The 8,831-nt window shown below is 40.6% G+C and overlaps 1 long non-coding RNA gene across 1 annotated transcript; it reads right to left on the minus strand.

Moving 5' to 3' along the window:
* Positions 1 to 368: 368 nt before the first annotated feature.
* On the minus strand, positions 369 to 8,229 carry LOC128402515 (uncharacterized). Its single transcript, XR_008327727.1, has 2 exons — positions 8,075 to 8,229; positions 369 to 575 (listed from the first exon to the last, which is right to left on the minus strand). It is a non-coding gene; the product is annotated as an uncharacterized LOC128402515 (long non-coding RNA).
* Between the last annotated feature and the right edge of the window lie 602 nt (positions 8,230 to 8,831).

Here is an 8,831-nt window from a genome sequence, read left to right on the forward strand (position 1 = left end):
TGGAGACAAACTAGTTCACATTTGAGTAAGTATGGGGAGAGTTCACCCATCTTTAGTACAATGCGGTGTGCTACCTTCATGTATAGATATTTCATTTGCATTAAGCATCTCGCTTTTTACTCCACTCTTTACAAGCTTGGAGAGGAACAAAATCAGCCATACCAGCAACCACTCAAATAGCACAAAAATGCCTACATTTCCACTGATGTTTCCAGAATGCGTTGAATTTAAATGGCTTCCCAAGGTTTCCACACTTCTGTTCTTGATACTGAATGTCACCTATTTTAATTACTTTGCATGTGGAAATCTCAATCCCTGCTGACATATATTACAAGCAATCCATAATTTCCTTAAGGAAAGAAAACTGATTCACAACTAAACAGTTTTATTTTTTAAGCCAAGTGTGCTTCCCATAAATGATTGCAGCATATGTTCTTGTGCATGTCCTGAGGTATCCCTGAGAAAATATCCTGTTAATAAATCTTCAGGCAGACATTTTTACTAGAGCACAGCAGTGTGCTGAGTACCTGGTTGGTAATTTTTCTTTTGTTCTCCTTCTGTTAGGCATCAAAACCCTGTAAATATACAAGACAAAAATTTGGCTCTCTTTCGTATTTCTATGATGCTCCATTCACTGGCAATGGAAGTGATATTATTTTATAAACTGGCTGTTTCAAGATCACTAGAATGACAGAGTTGGGATGGACTTAAGGTAAGCTTCTTGTTCAGGACATCTGGGGATGAAAGCATAACCTCAAATAGGACTGTGAAGGATGTAGATATGAGTAAACCATCTGTCATGTTCCATCATGATCTCCATCACCAAAAGGATGTGACCACACAAGCAAAGTGGAGAAAGGCAAGTCCAGAGTTCCAGAGCTGACCTAGTACCAAAGCAAGATTTGGGACCTAGAGAGTCAAAGGTGCAATTTCTCAGATTTCAGGACCATGGACAACATTCCTGCAACTGTGGAAGCAGGCACATGCTTTCTCAGTACTGACACGGAACTTTATAGCTTGAGTAGGGAGTCAAGTCTAAAGGCCCACCCTCTGAATGTTTCATCCAATCAGTCTTCTAGTCAGCAAGGCTTCAAGAACTGCCTCTCCCCATATACCGTAACTTTGCGTTCATCATCTGAGGCCCTTCTTTGTATGCCTCCTCCAGAGGGTGGCAACACGAGAACAGGCCTTTTCTGTAGTGGCTCTCCATTTGTGGAATGCTCTCCCAAGGAAGGTTCAGTATGCTACTTTTCCACCCAAGAAATCATGCTCACAGCAGTCATTGAGATAACCAGCTTTTAACTTACGCTTAACAGATTTTAAAAATGCAAGGGTCAGAAACTACATTCAGAAGTAGCTCCCCTGATGGAGCAGAGCTGCTAAAGTAGCTTTCCTGATACTGGCAGGGGGGGGGGAGGAGAGAGTGAAGCAGTGGGGAGGTCAGCATGGTGGAAATTCACCCACAGGACTGTTGGATTGGCTCCGCGAATGTGTTTTTACTGCACTGACCTTCCTGTCACTGCACCCTCCAGTAGCTAACAGTGACCCACCTGCCAGGAAGCTAATGTTGCAGCTCCACCCTGTGAAGTGAGAAGCTTCCAGCTGCCCCTACATTGTGGCATATACTAAGCCTCATATTTCTTGAACTTTAGTGATGGTTTGGGGATTGAGAAACACAAGAAGTCCCTTAGTGTTGAGGAATAATAAATAAGTGCACTTTCACAGTCAGGATTTACATATCAAAGTATAATCTCTGCATGTTTCTAGCCAGCTGTAACAAAAACAGACATTATAAAGAAGTACAGACTTTCATTCAGATGCTCAGATTGTTCAAAAAGTCAAGCAGAAAGCTTGGTGTGCATGTTCTGAGTTTTGCCATAAAATAAAGGCACCTGCTGTTTTATATAAGAAAAGTTTACAGGTGTTCTATGTATTTAAAATAGAAATGCAAAGTCAACAATGATTATTTAGTTTGAGGACCACTTCATGAATAGTAAAGCTGGACTGCTGGGTTGGTGATTTCATCTTATTATCATAGCAGTTTGAATGGTGATTCTTGGTGAAGAGTAACCCACTGAGAATGCTATTGTACTTTCCATTTTCAAAATGGCAGCATTCTTCTCCAAAGAACAGAGTCCCAACCCCAAAAATTGTTAGATATGTTTATAGTCCTATTGAAATTAGTGAAAGTCTTGATAGCAGTGTTGTTCTTAGGGCATTACTTAGGACTACAGTGTGTGGGGAGAGGAAGTTTAACCCTTTTCTTCCTCAGCTGTGCCACTTAGCCAATTTTTCTTTAGTGGAAAGTTTCCGTTGGTACCAGCTTTTTTCCTACAGCTAATTGCAGAATGGAGATGATGCTTTGTATCTCCTTCCTGTAGGCTGAAGCAGACACCACCCACACCTAGTATGAAATTTTTGTAGTAAATAATTTATCCACACACTTATTGTGTGTGGAACTGTCTATTCCTTTGAAATAGGGTTTTATTCATGCTCTAAAACAATTTGATTACAGTATTTCTTATTTATTGTATATGTTTGTATCACATCATAACAATCCTGTGAGACAGATAAGGCTGAGAGATAGTGACTGACTAGCTCAAGCTTACCTAAAGAGGAACTTTGTAGCTGAACAGGGATCATATTTGCTAATGCAGACTTTTTGTTTGAAATGCACAAGATTAATTTGTAATCAGCATGCAGGTGCTGCAAGCCACACAACCATCCCTTTTCGATGGCACAACAGAAGATTAAAGAGTAACAGAGATTAAAGCTTAAGCACGGTACTTTCACAATGCAGTGCCCCCCCTCACTTGTTCGCAAATGAAGATACCGGAGATAGGGTAACTCTAGAGGAATTGCACTATTAACCATCTCTGAAAAGGTTTCTTGCTGAAGATAATGGAAAGAAAGCTATAGCCTTGGCAAGTGACAGCATTATAATGGGGAAGTGGATTTTCATGACATTCACATTGTCACTGATCAAAATGACCAAGATAGAGGCCTCTCTTACATTCAGCACATTTGACAGACTTTGCTACAGTGGGTGCTACTCAGTAGCCATATAGAATTCAATCAATATCTAATTCTATGCTGTCTCAGACAGCTATTAGGCAGCACTGCAGCAAAGAAGTTTCCAGTACTCTTTGGTGCTAAGAAGCTAAAGACACCTTACATAACAAGGCAATTGAAAGCTAGGTCAAACATCTCCCCTCCCCCCATTTTCAGGTTGTCCCACTCAACACTAATTTCACATTCATTTGAAGAACATAGTTTGCTGGTTGAGAGTTCGCAAAAAGAGGCAGTTGTAATTTATGTTTTCTCAGTTACTGGAGCTGTCAGTTCACAGTCACTGCAATCACCAACATCTCTACAAGTTAAGGGGTGTGCACTCAGGTCTACATGTAGGGGCAGCCCAGTGTCAGGTCCAGTTTTCGATGGGATCCTTGGGTAAAATGTCCTTACTGTACATAGGGGCCAATTCCTAGGTGCCGTAAAATAAAATATTTGAGGGTGCTGGGCCTTCACAAAGATGGTGGGCATTCCCATTCAAATTGTGTGCACACTGTATCATGTGATTGATTATGTGGGGTGGGGCTTACCTGAATCCCAAAATATTTTATTCATGTTGGTACCCCGTTACTGTACTTTTCTCTCCCTTCTCTGTGCTGCTGACTTGCTCTTAGGGGTGGGTGAATGTGTCAATTCAGTTTCTTCTCTTTCCAATCTTAAATTTAGTTTGCCACATTTTTTCATCAATTTGCATTAAGAAACGTTATTGGAAAAATCAGCATTTAGTGCACATTATGTGTCATTGTATGTTCTTTTCCTTAACGTGCTTTTTTGGGAACACGCTTTGACAATATATACATTTTCCCACACTCTTTGGCTGGAGAACTGCATTGCAGATTTTGGAGAATTGCAATGCACCAACTCCTACTGTATATACAAAGGCCAGAGCTGTCTCAAGTTCGTATCAGACCAGTTAAAAATTATTGTCTCATCTGGATCTGTGTATCATTTTCTTGGAACAATGATAAATCTTTGGGTTACCTTGATAAGGCCTGCTTGTTTAATTTGGGCTGAGAAAATTACCATAGAAAACAACTTGTAGTGAAAGCATTTTTTATTTCTCTGAAGTCCTTTTCTTTACAAAGATCTTATTGTTTCTTTTGACAATATGACTTTACCACACACACACACACACACACACACACACACACACTGAATAATGTTTCAAATTCTTTCTTTTCTTCCAAAGCTGAATGTATTAGCTGTAAACACAAAGATTAATTTTCTGACTTAGAAGTGCCACCTTTATCAAGCAATGCTGATCTCCTGCAATTGCCTTTCTTCTTTCCTGCTCCATCTGGCATGTTTGTTTGTTCTGCGTGGATTTGTGTTAACTTCACAGCTAATATGGTATTGAATTTTTACAAGCATTTATGTTGTTGTTTGAGATCGGGAGTATTTTCCAGGTCAAATGATATATTAAACCTCTACAATGGGAGACTCGTACTAAATGGATTTCTTTCATGAATGACAGGAAAGGGAAATTGCCTTGACTTTCATGGCCCCCAGTTCCCTTATTCATTACGAAAAATGGCTTAAATAATTTCTCAAAATATGTAGTATTGACATTTAAAATTATTAGGATGTGGAATACAAAATGTTTATTAAGCAACAACAATCCCATTGACAATGTTATACTGTCAGAAGTACTAGCTCAGACTGTGACAGCATTATGAACGCAGGTTATATGCCCTGCTCTGTGGTCTAAGCCCACATCACAAGCATGTAAGGCAATGACCAGAGACAAGACTGAACTAACTGGACCAATGTCCTCACTCAGGAATATAGAAGGCTGCCTTAGCCTATATATTTTATGGTCTTGCCTTGTATGGCCTTGTTACCTGCATCCCTTTCTTTTTCAGCTATAGTGTATGGGCAATCTATCCAGAAGATAAATTGTATTTTGAGGAGTTAGTGATTTGACATGGTTGCCCTCTTTCTGCCTCTGTTCCTTCCCCCTCTCCTTGTCTCTTGAGTTCTTCGATGGCATGTGAACAGCCTATTATGTCTTAATCAGTTAGGAGGGAGAGATAGTGATGAGTACCTTCTTTGATGCTGGACATTGTTTTGAGAAAGTAAGGCATTGGGAGGGGGTGGCTAATGAATAATTTGCACGTAGCCAGTAATGAATGATCTGCACTTAGTCAGCTGGGCAAGCAACACAGGCTAGCTATCTTTTTGTTGTTGTTGCTTAGTCGTTTAGTCGTGTCCGACTCTTCGTGACCCCATGGACCAGAGCACGCCAGGCACTCCTGTCTTCCACTGCCTTCCGCAGTTTGGTCAAACTCATGCTGGTAGCTTTGAGAACACTGTCCAACCATCTCGTCCTCTGTCATCCCCTTCTCCTTGTGCCCTCCATCTTTCCCAACATCAGGGTCTTTTCCAGGTAGTCTTCTCTTCTCATGAGGTGGCCAAAGTATTGGAGCCTCAGCTTCAGGATCTGTCCTTCCAGTGAGCACTCAGGGCTGATTTTCTTAAGAATGGATAGGTTTGATCTTCTTGCAGTCCATGCGACTCTCAAGAGTCTCTTCCAGCACCATAATTCAAAAGCACCAATTCTTCAGTGATCAGCCTTCTTTATGGTCCAGCTCTCACTTCCATACATCACTACTGGGAAAACCGTAGCTTTAACTATACGGACCTATGTTGGCAAGGTGATGTCTCTTCTTTTTAAGACGCTGTCTAGGTTTGTCATTGCTTTTCTCCCAAGAAGCAGGTGTCTTTTAATTTCGTGACTGCTGTCACCACTTGCAGTGATCATGGAGCCCAGGAAAGTAAAATCTCTCACTGCCTCCATTTCTTCCCCTTCTATTTGCCAGGAGGGGATGGGACCAGTGGCCATGATCTTCATTTTTTTGATGTTGAGCTTCAAACCATATTTTGCACTCTCTTCTTTCACCCTTATTAAAAGGTTCTTTAATTCCTCCTCACTTTCTGGCTAGCTATCTAGCTATCTATAAATTGGATGGTTTGGGGCAGAACTGAGAGAAGCTTGTGCATGGACTTACGGCTGCGGGGCCTGTGCAAACTGAGGCTACCTGGGGGAGTCACTTTGCCACTTCTTGAGGGCTTCCAAGTGACAGATTAAAGTGCTTGCTTGGTATGTATATATTGCTTGCTGTTTAGAATAAAATTTTTCTTCTCACTCCCTTGTGTTTTGTATTGCTTCCGAATCTCATTTTAAAAGAACCACCTTGCATTTGGCAAGGAATATAGCCATTCAAAGTTCTCCCATTGCCCCCCAAACACTGCTCTTTGTCCCTTGTTGTCCTTGTCCTGTATGCTTCAAACAGCCTCCTGGAATGTTGTGATGCCACCTTTCCTTTGCTCCTGGTTTCAGCATCTTATTTATATCCTATGATACTGCTAAATCCCCAATGTGCTAACAACAGTATATCTGAAAGAAAACAATGAGAACTCTTTAAAAAAAACCCTATTGAAAGTAAAAGACAAAAATAAAAGCCCCCAGAAAACTGCTAAATTCAGGGAGAAGACCCCAAACAATAAAAGCTGTTTAGTGCGATGAATTACTTACAAGACCAGTGAGTGTTTGTCAGGTGGTCAAAAGTGAGTAATGAAGGTTCCTGGCAAATATTGCTCAGAGGAAATCTCATAGTTTGGACATCTTCACATTCTGTCACCTAGAGAAGAGCCTTCTTCAAATATCTTAAAAAATGGTAACCAGTGAATTTTTTAAAGATCCTAGTATGTTTGCAGAAGTCAGTCCCAGGTAGGCTGGCCATTGTGTTTTGAACCAGCTGAGATTTCTGGACCATTTCTAAGTGCAGCCTCACATACCACAGGTTGCAGTAATCCAGGCTGGATGAGTCTAAGAAATGGTGCATCTCGTGAATCAGTGAAGTTGGTAGGAAACCCTGGAAGCTGCTTCATGCTTCTTGAGGATTTAGCAGCAAAACTGAATCAAACAGTCTGTGAACCTGATACTTAAGGGACTGTGGAATAAACTGGACACTGTTTTCTTTGGAGGGACAGGCTATGCGCCACTGCTATAAGTAGCTTTGTCTCATATGGAATGATATTCAATTCATTAGTCCTCATCTAGCTCATCGCCTACTCCAGAAATTTGTAGAGAAGTCTAGTTGGATTGCTATTGCTTATTCACTTCACAGACCACTACACCGGTCTCAAGGAGAAATGTAAGCAGTCTGCCTTTCCCTGAGCTGAGCTGTAGGACCTTCAGTGTTTTAGCAATTATCCTCTATTCAGTTGTAGCATGAGTTACATTCGGTCAGCTTTCCTCATCCTGGGTCCTCTCCAGACAATCATGATTTTGCAGAAGAGATCCAATCACATATTGACAAATTTAGGTTTATGCCATTAAAGTGTGTCAGATTGCTATAGTGCTCTTGCACAACAAACACCACTAGAAAGTGTGATGACATTTGATGGATGGGAAATTGCATAACCTCTATGCAAACAAATCAGGATGAATGTTCAATAAATAGTAGGTATTATATAAGTTCTTGCTTTGTGCAAACAAATCAGGATGGATGCTCAATAAATAGGCCATCCAGAGGCAGCCTGATGCCCTGCTCCTAGTAGCCTCAGCCATCACTGCTACATTGGCTGTGGCAGACTGGAATTGGGATCCCAAACACCTAGAGGAAACAGGGCTGAGGACGGCAAATGCAGGCAAGGACAGTACTACTGCTACAATACCATGGGGGTGGGGAGAATAGCTAAGCAAACCCTTACTAGGAACAACTCAGAATAACTGATCATTTTCAATCCAGTTCACTTGCTTCCTAATGGGTTGTTTCAGTTCTGTAGTTTCACAATTTCTTGGTCAGCTCAAGGTTTCTTGCCAGCTCTAACCCTGATATCAAGTGGTTTTTTTCTTAGCAAAGGTGGGAGCACTGGAGGCCTGCCACTCATGGATTTTTCTGTTATCAGAAAAATGTAAGAATCCATTTAGATCAATATCTTGACTCATCCCTGTATCTTAAAATCATAGACTCGTCATGATAATCAACTGCATTACCTTTATCTTCCTGGAAAGATGCTAAGTGCCTCTGCGACTTTCAGAGATAGGTCTGGAGATCCCGGATTAAATCAACTGGGTGTGAGTCATTCTCAAGATATTGCAAGATGCTGTAACCCAAGAAATTCTAAGGACAGATTCATAAATGATGTAAGATGTCAAAATGTTCTACATAATAGTATCCATTGATTTCCTTAAATTGCTTTGTATTAACCTTCCTTTTAAAAAGGACCAAGTGATCAGTAATCCGTTAATAATGACACCTGAATTTTTAAAGTTATCCCTTTTTCTTTTTTACCCAATATCCATTAATAATCCCTCTATCATACATTGGTACAATCACACAGATGTTGTGCATCTACATAAATAATCACCAGGGGATTTTGCATAGTGTGAGCTAAACAATATGTACTTACAACAATTTCAGCAGTTGTGTCTGAGTAATTTTGGGTACTTGTTTGCTTATTATTAAATGTTGTAGAACAGTTCTCCAGACAGGTAGGTTCAGTACGTGGTCTATGCTCACAAAACAATAATCTTTGCAGGCCTTCTCCATAGATGATCTTTACATAAAAAACATCTGAATGTTTTCATTAACAGCAACTAAGTAAACAACTACTTTAACGGGTTTAAATAGTGCCATGAATTAAATTGGTTTCTCATCTTCACTTCCTCCAGTGTTGTGTATAAAGCTGCTTATGGAAATTAACCTGCAGGCATCAGGGTGCTGAAGGACACAAACAGCCTACTTTGCTTC

The sequence above is a fragment of the Podarcis raffonei genome, chromosome 1 (assembly GCF_027172205.1).
Source record: "Podarcis raffonei isolate rPodRaf1 chromosome 1, rPodRaf1.pri, whole genome shotgun sequence".
Classification (NCBI taxonomy): Eukaryota; Metazoa; Chordata; class Lepidosauria; order Squamata; family Lacertidae; genus Podarcis; species Podarcis raffonei.